Below are 14,429 nucleotides of genomic sequence, written 5' to 3'. Positions count from 1 at the left end.
AAGGGGAAGAGGTCTGAATACTTTCCAAATGCACTGTGTCTTGTTGATTGATGACCACCCAAGACCATTGTGACTTCAACAGAATAATCGTATATCCACCTTAAAACAATCCTTGCCTCCTAATCTCACTTGCTTTTCCCGAGACCACAGCACATTAGTTCACCTGACTCCCAATTAATGTTTGGGTTATTTGTTAAGAATTTTTCCCTGTAAATATTTAGCTATCCTTATGATCCTAAAAGCAGTTTTTGTACTTATTTTTTTATATATTAGTTATTTGAGATGACCACGATACGCAGTTGTCTTGCTGCACCCCTAGTAGTTTGGTTTCTGCCATTTCCTCAATTTGTACTCCCCTCATTCTTAATCACATCATATGTTGTGTTGGCCTTTTCCTTGTGGAACAGACTAATATAACCTTGGTTTTCTTGGCGTTCAAAACAAGTTTGTTCCGGCAAACCTACTCTCGGATGTTTCCCAGATCGACTTGTAGAGCTTGCTGTACCAGTTGAACCGATTGTCTTGCTGTATAAATTGTAGTATCATCTGCAAATATAGTATCTTGAGTTTCAGATAAGGCATAAGGAAGGTTGTTGGTATATTTTAAGTAAAGAAGTGGCCCAAGGCAGCTGCCCTGCGGTATTCCACAGTTTAAAGCATGAGGGGAAAAAAACAACCCATTTGATATAGGTGGACTGTTTCCTCTCAGTTGGATAGCAAAGCTGCCTCCTTAAACCCACAATGCAATAATTTTGTCAAAAATATTTAATTATCCACTAAATCACATTCTGCACTGAAATATAAAAATAGTAAACCCACAAACCTGCCATTATCCATAGCACTGAGCCACTGGTCAGGCATGTCAACCAATGTAGTGGTAGTGGAATGGTTTTTGCGATATGCATGCTGATTGGCTGTGATCATATCATTATTTTACATGTTATCCCATGTTTGTCTACGCACAATACCCTCCAATATCTTACTGAGTGAAGGGAGTAGACTGATTGGTCGACTATTGGCAGGAGTAATGGGTTCTTTGCTCTCTTTCTGGATTGGACACAGCTTAGCATGCTTCCATACATTTGGAAATGTCCCCTTTTCCAGTGATCAATTTCCTATGTATTTCAGTGAAGCTGCAATCTGGGGAGCAACATAACGAAGTAAAACATTTTCCATAAAATCATATAACCCGTAGATTTACCATTGGGTAATGACTTCAATAGTTTTAACATTCCCTCTACTGACACCAATGGTAGCCTAAATTAGCAGTTTTTTTTGCTCATAATATGATCATCAATCCATTGGACAACAGCTTGTTTGGAAGAATGGTGTTACATTATCTCTCAGTAAATTTGTTGTCTTTGTAAAAAATCATCTGGAAATAAAATTGGCAATATCAGCTACTTTTGTTATTATTCTCCCATCAAGCTGCACACTAGATGGGCATGATGAGACAGATGCACCTTTGAGATAGATGTACCCAGTTAAGTAAGCCCTTAATTATATTCCATACCTTTTTTGAATCATTTTGTACAATCAATAAATGCATTTTTGTAAAAAAAAAAAAGATGTTTTCATATGATTTAATTTAACTGCATTTTTAGGTAGTGTTCTATAATTATGTTCATCAATTCCCTGTTTATATTTGGCTGCTAAGACTTTTGCCATGTTTATGCCTCACCCAGTTCATCATCAATCCATGGAGATGGACAAGCCCAAACTGTACTCTTTCTTACATGATGGTCCATTACCCCAGTGATTTAAATAATCCTCTGGATAAATCAGCTCCCAGTGTAGAGCAGCCAAATCATTTTGAAATTACTCATGATTAAATGTTAAAAGATTTCTCTTGACCACAATCCTTATGGGTTTCTTTGGAACCTTGGTGTTCATGGTGGTGGTCACAATATTAGGGTCTGTCCAGGCTACTGGCATTGATCTGGCCTTTAAGCATTGCAATGGAATATTACAGAAGATCAGATCAATGCACATTTCTGAACGGTGACCAAACTTAGTTGATAATCTAGTAGTGTCATTAACCATGTGTTTCAAACCACAACTCTCGACATATCTCATTAATTTAGTTATATTTGAATTATTATGATCCTTCCAATTTATATTGAAATCACCCCAGATAAATACTGTACATCTCTGTTACTATCTGTGGCCTGGTCAAACCCAGTGCATATGTCATCCAGATAAGACACCTTAGAGCTAAGAGGTCTATACACACATCCTACCAATATGGGTGTCTGGTCAGGCAGATCTATTTAAGCCCATAGTGCCTCTACTTGACATACATTAAGGTCATCCCTCCTCTTACAATGCATATGATTCTGAATGTACAATGCTACACCAACACCATTCCTATTTCTGTCCCTTCTAAGTAGGCTATATCCATGAATGTTAATTTGCCCATCATTAACGGATGCATCCAAATGCGTTTCGGTTAAAGCTAAAATATGATTTATGATGACCAACTTTAAAACCTTGTGTATTTTGTTAGGAAGGCTACATAGAGTACATAGCCTGAGCTATATGCAGACCTTTCCTTGTCAAGGGAAGATCAATAGAGCATGTACAGTATTTGTTATAGTTGAAGTTGTCACTTCACTACAACACACAAACTCAGATTTGAACATTGGATTAGAATAGCTAGGGAGTTACTCTAGAGTCCCGATACAGTTGCCCGTTGATGTAAAGTTTATCCATCACCAAGGAGACTTGTTGGTTCAGGCAACGCTTTTCTTTCAGGATGGGATAGTTTTTTTCCCTTTCATTGATCTCCATGGGGAAGTGATCATTAATTCCAAAAGCAGTGTCTCTGAGTTATCTGCCCCTGCTCTTCGCCATTTCCTTTTTCTTAAAATGTTCAAAACATTCAATAATAGCCCAGGGCCTATTCCCAGAGGCCTTACCCACTCTATGGACTTTGGGGAAAGTGACATTACGCATCTGTGGGCAGTTTCAGTTGAGTTGACATAAAGTCTCCGACAGCATCCTCACAGTCTCTGCTGTTGTCATTCCCAGGTATCCCTGAGGAGATTGCCCCCCATTGATCGACACTGTACATCAAGCAAGGTTTCTTTAAGTTGTTTGTTCTCACTTTGCACCACCTCCACTTTGCCATGAATAGAGTCTACAGTACCTCTCAGCTCTGTTCTCTTTCCTCAGAGCATCAACCTGACATTGGCTGAATTCTAGACTGGTACATAATGCATTGATGTTTTCTAGTCGTATATATATCCATGAGATCAAGTTTGACAAGTCTTTAATTGATGGATTTCAGCAAGTCAACATCCATCTCCATGAACCTCTCCCCCATGAACCCTCTTGCTTGGGGATGGTTTGGTGCCATCGTTGATACTGCTTGGCCAACTTGGCTTTGGTTTGTTTTGTGTTACACTTCCGGCGCCGACAGAGATGGCCGCCTCGCTTCGCGTTCCTAGGAAACTATGCAGTTTTTTGTTTTTTTACGTGTTATTTCTTACATTAGTACCCCAGGTCATCTTAGGTTTCATTACATACAGTCGAGAAGAACTACTGAATATAAGATCAGCGTCAACTCACCATCAGTACGACCAAGAATATGCTTTTCGCGACGCGGATCCTGTGCTCTGCCTTACAAACAGGACAACGGAGTGGATCCCATGCAGCGACCCAAAAAAACGACTCCGAAAAAGAGGGAAACGAGGCGGTCTTCTGGTCAGACTCCGGAGACGGGCACACCGTGCACCATTCCCTAGCATTCTTCTTGCCAATGTCCAGTCTCTTGACAACAAGGTTGATGAAATCCGAGCAAGGGTAGCATTCCAGAGGGACATCAGAGACTGTAACGTTCTTTGCTTCACGGAAACGTGGCTTACTGGAGAGACTCTATCCGAAGCTTTGCAGCCAACAGGTTTCTCCACGCATCGCGCAGACAGAAACAAACATCTTTCTGGTAAGAAGAGGGGCGGGGGCGTATGCCTTATGACTAACGTGACATGGTGTGATGAAAGAAACATACAGGAACTCAAATCCTTCTGTTCACCTGATTTAGAATTCCTCACAATCAAATGTAGACCGCATTATCTACCAAGAGAATTCTCTTCGATTATAATCACAGCCGTATATATCCCCCCCCCAAGCAGACACATCGTTGGCTCTGAATTAACTTTATTTGACTCTTTGCAAACTGGAAACCATTTATCCGGGAGGCTGCATTCATTGTAGCTGGGGATTTTAACAAGGCTAATCTGAAAACAAGACTCCCCAAATTTTATCAGCATATCGATTGCGCAACCAGGGGTGGAAAGACCTTGGATCATTGTTACTCTAACTTCCGCGACGCATATAAGGCCCTGCCCCGCCCCCCTTTCGGAAAAGCTGACCACGACTCCATTTTGTTGATCCCTGCCTACAGACAGAAACTAAAACAAGAGGCTCCCACGCTGAGGTCTGTCCAACGCTGGTCCCACCAAGCTGACTCCACACTCCAAGACTGCTTCCATCACGTGGACTGGGACATGTTTCGTATTGCGTCAGACAACATTGACGAATACGCTGATTCGGTGTGCGAGTTCATTAGAACGTGCGTTGAAGATGTCGTTCCCATAGCAACGATTAAAACATTCCCTAACCAGAAACCGTGGATTGATGGCAGCATTCGCGTGAAACTGAAAGCGCGAACCACTGCTTTTAATCAGGGCAAGGTGTCTGGTAACATGACCGAATACAAACAGTGCAGCTATTCCCTCCGCAAGGCTATCAAACAAGCTAAGCGTCAGTACAGAGACAAAGTAGAATCTCAATTCAACGGCTCAGACACAAGAGGCATGTGGCAGGGTCTACAGTCAATCACGGACTACAGGAAGAAATCCAGCCCAGTCACGGACCAGGATGTCCTGCTCCCAGGCAGACTAAATAACTTTTTTGCCCGCTTTGAGGACAATACAGTGCCACTGACACGGCCTGCAACGAAAACTTGCGGTCTCTCCTTCACTGCAGCCGAGGTGAGTAAGACATTTAAACGTGTTAACCCTCGCAAGGCTGCAGGCCCAGACGGCATCCCCAGCCGCGCCCTCAGAGCATGCGCAGACCAGCTGGCCGGTGTGTTTACGGACATATTCAATCAATCCCTATACCAGTCTGCTGTTCCCACATGCTTCAAGAGGGCCACCATTGTTCCTGTTCCCAAGAAAGCTAAGGTAACTGAGCTAAACGACTACCGCCCCGTAGCACTCACTTCCGTCATCATGAAGTGCTTTGAGAGACTAGTCAAGGACCATATCACCTCCACCCTACCTGACACCCTAGACCCACTCCAATTTGCTTACCGCCCAAATAGGTCCACAGACGATGCAATCTCAACCACACTGCACACTGCCCTAACCCATCTGGACAAGAGGAATACCTATGTGAGAATGCTGTTCATTGACTACAGCTCGGCATTCAACAGCATAGTACCCTCCAAGCTCGTCATCAAGCTCGAGACCCTGGGTCTCGACCCCGCCCTGTGCAACTGGGTACTGGACTTCCTGACGGGCCGCCCCCAGGTGGTGAGGGTAGGCAACAACATCTCCTCCCCGCTGATCCTCAACACTGGGGCCCCACAAGGGTGCGTTCTGAGACTTCTCCTGTACTCCCTGTTCACCCACGACTGCGTGGCCACGCACGCCTCCAACTCAATCATCAAGTTTGCGGACGACACAACAGTGGTAGGCTTGATTACCAACAACGACGAGACGGCCTACAGGGAGGAGGTGAGGGCCCTCGGAGTGTGGTGTCAGGAAAATAACCTCACACTCAACGTCAACAAAACTAAGGAGATGATTGTGGACTTCAGGAAACAGCAGAGGGAACACCCCCCTATCCACATCGATGGAACAGTAGTGGAGAGGGTAGCAAGTTTTAAGTTCCTCGGCATACACATCACAGACAAACTGAATTGGTCCACTCACACAGACAGCATTGTGAAGAACGCGCAGCAGCGCCTCTTCAACCTCAGGAGGCTGAAGAAATTCGGCTTGTCACCAAAAGCACTCACAAACTTCTACAGATGCACAATCGAGAGCATCCTGGAGGGCTGTATCACCGCCTGGTACGGCAACTGCTCCGCCCTCAACCGTAAGGCTCTCCAGAGGGTAGTGAGGTCTGCACAACGCATCACCGGGGGCAAACTACCTGCCCTCCAGGACACCTACACCAACCGATGTCACAGGAAGGCCATAAAGATCATCAAGGACATCAACCACCCGAGCCACTGCCTGTTCACCCCGCTATCATCCAGAAGGCGAGGTCAGTACAGGTGCATCAAAGCTGGGACCGAGAGACTGAAAAACAGCTTCTATCTCAAGGCTATCAGACTGTTAAACAGCCACCACTAACATTGAGTGGCTGCTGCCAACACACTGACACTGACTCAACTCCAGCCACTTTAATAATGGGAATTGATGGGAAATGATGTAAATATATCACTAGCCACTTTAAACAATGCTACCTTATATAATGTTACTTACCCTACATTATTCATCTCATATGCATACGTATATACTGTACTCTATATCATCGACTGTATCCTTATGTAATACATGTATCACTAGCCACTTTAACTATGCCACTTTGTTTACATACTCATCTCATATGTATATACTGTACTCGATACCATCTACTGTATCTGCCTATGCTGCTCTGTACCATCACTCATTCATATATCCTTATGTACATATTCTTTATCCCCTCACACTGTGTACAAGACAGTAGTTTTGGAATTGTTAGTTAGATTACTTGTTGGTTATTACTGCATTGCCGGAACTAGAAGCACAAGCATTTCGCTACACTCGCATTAACATCTGCTAACCATGTGTATGTGACAAATAAAATTTGATTTGATTTTTTTTTAAAATTTTTTATTGTATTTGTTGTCTGAAACAGCACTTGAACCTTCCGAAACCTGCAACATGTTTTTTTGAGCTTGTAAGTATCTCTCGTCAATGAATCCTTCAAGCTCTTCAATGGATTCTGAAGCATCCAGCGTATTTGCATGCAGAGTAAAAAAATATATAAAAACAACCATGTGTCTTTCCGGAACTATACAGGCCATCAGTAGATATACCCAATACAAAATTGAAATGTATCAATTGTGTACTCACTCCTGCCTGTTATATTGAACTATTTGCCACAAACAATTAACTCAAGATCGGACTACAGGAAAATCGGTCTGTATGAACGTTTATTAACCCTGTAATAAGTGAAGTCTCGTCCTGGTAGGACCTGGTTCCCAGAATGTTTCATTAGGTTGTGGGAACAATCAAAAGCTGTCCAGTTGTGCAGATGATTATACAATGTTTATTTTAGGGAGTAAAAAAAACCTTCACTTGATGACACAAGAACATTCCCAGAACACATTTCTTTATGTTCTTTAATAAAAGTTCCTAACACGTTTCTTTAGGTTGTGGGAATATTGTGGGGATATGACAAGAGATATGTTTCCAAAGGACAGTGAAATAGACACGACAAGCTGCTAATAAAAAACGCTATCGATACACTTGGCTTCTCATTCATTGCAGCTCCGGTGACGAGTGGAAGTATGTTTTGTCATAGTGATGAATAAAAACAGTGTTGACAGTGCTGAATAAACTTACACATGAACTCACTCATAAAAGCATGATCTCTTTGCTGTTTTCTTTGACAGTCTCTCTCTGGCTAGTATCAAACCGGGCTGGGGTCCAGGAAGCCACAGTGATTTGAGGTATCCGGGGCACTCAATTTAGCCACAGATCTCCCAGTCCGCAGGGTAGGCAGAGTTGGTCGTTTCAGACAAATTAAACGGGGGAAAAAAATGGGAAAACTTTGGCTACTTGGTGCGCAGGGATTCTGAATCAAGTACACCTACTGCCATCAGCGCAACACAGAGGCAGAAAAATTGAGCGAATGCCTTTATTGTTGGATTTTCGACATAAATGTTTGGTGATTGACTAGTGTTAGGTTCTAAATGAAGCTATTAAAACTCACGGACGCTTAATAAAGCTCAAGCCAAGTTTATTCACCCATTGGGTCGATACAGCTGCATAAGACAAAAGACATATTCACACAAGCACTGATATTTAACCCTTTCTCCTATGCCGAGTCTTCTCCTACACATCTGAACAGCCAATGCATCTCTGTTGCTAGACAGAATCTTTAGTGACATCTCTTCTTCCTCACTTCCTCTAACCGGACCTCTGCCCCAAAGTGCTCACTCCTCCCCAACTCACGGCTGTCATGTTGACTCGTACCAGACTGTCTTTTTTCCTCCCATAGGATCCCTGATGGCTAACAATAACATATCCGGACAGAATGTAAACGTTATACATTCCCGTCTCTCCCTCAGTGACATGAATAAGTATATTTCATATTTTCAGAACCCAACAGTCCCTCCTCTTGAACATTAGCTTCCTACTGTTCAACGTACATAAACTTTGAAATTACTTATAAATGAACAAAAAATTATGACAAAACATGGACAAAAAAACAAACATGATTTACATTCACAGTGAGGTTTACAAACTCAGAGACTTATGGCCTCTGTTCTATAGTCACACCATGCACAATCTTATTTCCATTTCTCCTAGAACACTGACAATAACGTGTCCGCTGGAGCTGTTGACTTTTTCCATTTCAACTTTCTCCTTTAGGTTCCTAAGAGAGTGATAGCACAGGACATGAGAAGCAACAAGAAACACAAAACATAACAGTATTAACAATGTGGTAAGCTATGCATAATTATATATGCGAAGAAAACCCAAAGTTTGATAACATGACAATTCCCACTCTCTCTTCACCTGATTCTATGTCTACAGAATTATTTTCTGCTGGATTCCACAAAAATGAAGGCCCTAGAAAACGTCCTTCTTTAACCCTGTCTTCCCCATCAGGCCACAGGTTATAAGAGGTATTCCCAAGCCATGTTATTTTCACTTTGTTCCCCATCTCCCTCTTCCTCCACCTGATAGGCACGTCACCTGATAGGCAAGTGCGTAGCCCTAATCAACGCTACATCCTCTTGCGGTAACTCAGCACTGTATATACGTTTTACCTCAATGCCTCTAGAATGTTGTCCAGTGTACAATTACTCCAACATCTATCCTTTTATATGATGCATTAACCTGTTATGGCTGCAATCCCGATACCGGGATATATATGACAACTACCAGTGAAATTCAAACCACAGAAATATCATAATTACAATTCCTAAAACATACATGTGTTTTATATCATTTTAAAGCTATTCTCGTTGTTAATCCCACCAAAGTGTCCGATTTCAGATAGGCTTTTCAGCGAAAGCACTACAAAACGATTATGTTAGGTCTCCACCAAACCACAATAAGCACAGTCATTTTCCAGCAAAATATAGCCTTCACAAAAACCAGAAATAAAGATAAAATTAATCACTAACCTTGAATTATCTTCATCAGATGACACTCATAGGACTTCATGTTACACAATACATGCATGTTTTGTTTGATAAAGTTCATATTTATATAAAGAAAAATCAGAATTTACATTGGCGCGTTAGATTCACTAGTTCCAAAAACATCCAGTGATTTTGCATAGCCACATCGATTCAACAGAAATACTCATTATAAATGTAGATGATAATATACACATGGAATTATAGATATACCTCTCCTTAATGCAACCGCTGTGTCAGATTTCAAAAAAACTTTACGGAAAAAGCAAACCATGCAATAATCTGAGACAGCGCTCAGAACAATAGTCAAATTAGCCGCCATGTTGGAGTCAACAGAAACTAGAAATTACATGATAAATGTTCCCTTACCTTTGATGATCTTCATCAGAATGCACTCCCAGGAATCTCAGGTCCACAATAAATGTTTGTTTTGTTCGATAATGTCCGTTATTTATGTCCAAATACCTCATTTTGTTAGTGCGTTTGGTATACATATCCAAACGCTCGTTCTGGTCAAGCGTTACTTCGGAAAAAACTTCAAAAAGTTATATTACAGGTTGAAGAAACATTTCAACGAATCAATCATTAGGATGTTTTTATCATATATCTTCAATAAAGTTCCAACCGGAGAATTCCTTTGTGTCTTGAGGAGAAACAGAACGCAGGAAGATATGTGGAATGCGCGTGACCAGAAAATGGCTGACACCTGTTCATTCTGTTCTTATTCAGTCCCACAACACAGTAGAAGCCTCATTCAAATTTGTATAGACGGTTGACACCTAGTGGAAGCCCTAGGAAGTGCAACTTCATTCATATCTCAAGGGGATTTCAATGGGACAAAATTCTGAGCCACATATTTTTCAACTGTATTGAAAACCTACAAACCTCAGATTTCTCACTTCCTGTTTGGATTTGTCCTCGGGTTTTTGCCTGCCATATGAGTTATGTTATACTCACAGACGTCATTCAAACAGTTTTAGAAACTCCGGAGTGTTTTCTATCCAATACTAATAATAATATGCATAAATTAGTAACTGGGGCTGAGGAGCAGGCCGTTTACTCTGGGCACCTTTCATCCAAGCTACACAATACTGCCCCTGCAGCCATATTAACAGCCTTATGTAAACATTCTCAAACACAGGCCTCGTATGTAGCTCAATGATCAATCTTATGTTCAAGACTAAAAACAGATTGACTTGGACAAGGAAGAGAGAAAGTACATGTTTAATAATTTCATACCACCCTCAATGCGACTAAGACTGGGGAAAGAACTGTCCATCCAATCCATTCTATACCCATGTGATGCTGGTCTCCATGCCCGTCTCCTTTATTTTCATCCTTGGCTGTTAACGCAAGACACAGACTATGAGCCTTGTATGCAATGAATTGTACCGTATCATCCAGCAATCTATATGAATTGATGCAATTTAACATAAAAATTCTGATGCCATGGTAAACAAAACAACATGGTAAAGACAGGTTGGTATCTCAATGCATTCTTAGTCTAAATTACTATCAATTTTGCAGTTTGTAGACCTTCCTCAATAAACCTGACACCTCAACTAAACAATTACGGGCACAATCGACCACTCCCCCTTCTCCCGGCTCTTATCCTTCCAGTGTGTCTTCATTGGTACATTCTGGGAAGCATTGTGTTATGCGTCTCTATGTGATGCATCTCTGGAGCAATGTCCCATTAAACCGTATGTTTGAAGGAGCATCCGACCATTATTAATGTGGTATTTTACTAGAGGAGTAGTGTGCCTGTGTATGTCCCCAGCTCTTAGTGTAGCATAACACATTCCTGTCTATTTTTACCACTGATAATGAATGTAGCCTTGTTGTCACCATGATCAAATTAGCTTTAGTTGTCTGGATGGAAAGTCTGTTGTTTGTTCGCCCTATTCATTTCTTCCAGGTCCTGTGTCCCCAGTACAGTTGTTTTTCCCTCCTCCCTTCTTCTGCCCTCTGTCCTCCCTCATCTCTCTCTCTCGCTCTCTCTCTCTCTCTCTCTCTCTGTACTCTCTCTCTTTCTCTCACTGTCATCCCTCTCTCTGTTCTCTCTCTCTGTTCTTTCTCTCTCTCTCTCTCTCCCTCTCTCTCTCTCTCTCTCACGGTCATCCCTCTCTCTGTTCAATCTCTCTCTGTTCTCTCTCTCTGTGTTCTTTCTCTCTCTCTCTCTCTCTCTCTCTCTCTCTCTGCTTTTCCGAAGACTGTTTAGGAGTCTGACTGCGTTGCAAGGTGCTTCCCTAACATGTTGAATTCCATGCCGACTGCCAAAATCGAGGCCTTGACAAAATGGCTGAGTCCCCGGGGCGTGTAGCTGTACAGATTGAATAATAAATCCCCTTCTACTTACAGACCTCATTCATGCTATTTTTCTTAATCTCTCTTCAAGGTTAATAAACTATCATACAATGGATACATTGTTGAAATACAGGGGTTGTTATAACTTTTTGTCAAGCCTGCTCCCGCTCTTACCCCCTGGCGCTCAAGGGTGGCAGGCTGCCCTGCATTACGCACTCCTGCCACCATCATTTACCCACACTTGCCTTCCCTCATCAAGCGCTTCAGAAATATTGAACTCACCTTGACTCACTTAATCACCTGTTTGTTACCTCCCCTATATTTGTCAGTTCCCCAGCTCTGTTCCCCTCTGCTGCATTGTTTGTCACATGTCCGTGTTACCTGTGTGCTGACGCTGTTCCTGTCTGTCTATGTCTGTTCCCATATAATTGTCTGACTCCTCGTACCTGCTTCTCCTGTCTGGCGTCAGCCTTTACACTTTTGTACACTGTTAAACCATACCAACCATACAGTGTTAGTTGCAGTCGAGGCTGGTGGGAGGAGCTATAGGAGGACGGGCTCATTGTAATGGCTGGAATGGAATAAATGGAACCGTAACAAACACATTAAAGATATGTTAACTATGTTTGACTTTGCTGCATTTATTCCATTTCAGCCATTTCCTCCTATAGGTCCTCCCCCCAGGCTCCACTGGTTAGTTGAGCTAACAGATCGATTCTTAACATTTTTGGACAGAGACATACCAGGAACCAAACAGAAGCAAACGTAATGAAGCGGGGAGGGACCTACCTGAATTTGTATACTAGAAACTCGTGTTTTTATTTGCAACTATGGTTTGGACTAATGATTACACTACATTCAACAATGACAAAGCAACATTTTCACCCTCTGCCGTTTAAGCTGCATAGGAGAGAAAGGTAGTATCCTTATAACTGAAATATTATTTCCAATAATAAACGGGTACATATTGTATGTATGAGTTTATTGGGGGTTTAGGGGCACACCATCTCTTTCTTTAGCCTTAAAGGTAAATTCAAACACTATGGTGACGGAAGGTACCGAGTGTGTTGTTTTTGGTCACAAAAGGGCCAGCTCCTTGTAATCATATCTACAGAAGTCCGACCCTGTGTCTACATCCCATCCCTTCTGGTATAATCACGGAAGAGATGGACGCGCCTCTAGTTCACTGCTACTACTATTCCACTTGCAAGCATCCTTTTTTTTATTTCAACATTTGCGATGTGCAATTACATCTTTGTCCAGTTCTGAGAAGCGCCTGTGTGAGGAGGTGAGACAATACTATAACCTCTACAGTCCTTAAATTAAGTTGTATTTTGGACAAGAACGCAAAAGATAACAGCTGGAAGGAGATATCACTAAATTTGGTGAAACCGATACTGATAACAAAGAAAAATGGAGTACGATTCGGGGCTAGTGTGTTCGCAATCTGAAAAAGGATGAAGGAGAAGGGGAATGGGGCTGCTGCCGTCAGTGTGTGTCCTGCAACTCTGGTTTCCCTGTCTGCCGACATGTTTCTTGAGTCCAGGAAGCTGGTGTACCACCTGTCTTCACTCTCCGGGACGCAAGTCCCCAGTGGGTGTGAAGTGGTCAAGAAACATGGGGTAGATGTACCGTGTTAATGACTGTGTTGCCAGTGTCTGCAGTGCAAAGGTAGATGTGGAGGGCCACGCGGGCCTTCACAAAGGCATCAGCTTTCTCTGGGGCAACCTCAAGGGCTCGTCACAGGATCCTACATCTTGCAGCAAGGATCCCAAAGCAGTTTTCTGACATTTTTCTGGCTCTTGAATGACGGTAGTTGTAGATTATCTTGGCGTCATCAAGACCAGAAGAACCTTTGAATAGAATAAGCGTTTCCATTAGTATTTAACAGGAACATGAAGGCTATCAAATGTGACCCACCACCTGGATTCAGTCTTATGTAGCAACATTTTTATTTTTTTAATATTTTTTTTTTATTGGATAAAAGTAGACTCCTAGAAAAGGGTACATCATACACTGCAGTTGAGGAACAATGAGAAAGTAATTCTGCTTTGTAAGTTAAAACTAAACTTGTAACCCCACTTTTGAGAACATTTCTTTGCGAGAAGATTCCCGCTTCTCCCTCCCTCCATATGTGCCCAAGTAGATCATGGTGAAGCGTTACTTTACATTGCAGACTGCCATCAGGACCGTTGCGAAAAAGCACTAGTAGTTCTAGTACTTGCTTGTATCTGAATAAGTTCTGTCGACAGCTCCAGCACAAAACTGATAAATCCAACAATCCCAAAACTCTCTAGTGATTTCAGGCCATTTTTTTCACAGAGGGATGAGCAACAAAATCCTCCTTCAGGACATGCCAGATAGCCTGGCACACTTCTTTTACAATTGCAGAAAACGGTTGAGATTCCTAGGTTACGTCTCGCAGTGATACATTGCTGTGTGCTGCCACTCGCCAAAAACCAAATGGTCACAGCCAGTCTTACTGCAACACTAACGGACAAGCTGTGAGTTCTCTTGTGCGAGATGTGGCGGGCGAACCGCTGAAGTAAGTCTTCAAATCTGGCAGCTGACATCCGAAAGTATTGAAAATGCCTTTCCTCATCAATGCTTCACATAGGTTGTAAAAGAGACATGTCATTATTTTGTTAATGAACAATAACAGCTTATGGCCCTTTTTGATTAACATTTA

General features: G+C 42.2%; 1 protein-coding gene and 1 long non-coding RNA gene across 6 annotated transcripts in view; one reads left to right on the top strand and one right to left on the bottom strand.

Annotated features, from left to right (window-relative positions):
• LOC149975859 (uncharacterized) overlaps positions 1-14,429 on the bottom strand; it is a 944,026-nt gene that overhangs the window by 583,825 nt on the left and 345,772 nt on the right. The window lies entirely within an intron of this gene.
• The window catches only part of LOC110493888 (solute carrier family 12 member 5), a 328,213-nt gene that overhangs the window by 228,364 nt on the left and 85,420 nt on the right, over positions 1-14,429 (top strand). The window lies entirely within an intron of this gene.

The sequence above is a fragment of the Oncorhynchus mykiss genome, chromosome 17 (assembly GCF_057628025.1).
Source record: "Oncorhynchus mykiss isolate SJ-2025 chromosome 17, ASM5762802v1, whole genome shotgun sequence".
NCBI classification, from domain to species: Eukaryota; Metazoa; Chordata; class Actinopteri; order Salmoniformes; family Salmonidae; genus Oncorhynchus; species Oncorhynchus mykiss.
Note: the sequence above shows the minus strand (reverse complement) of the source record. Positions and strands in the feature narration are given on the sequence as shown.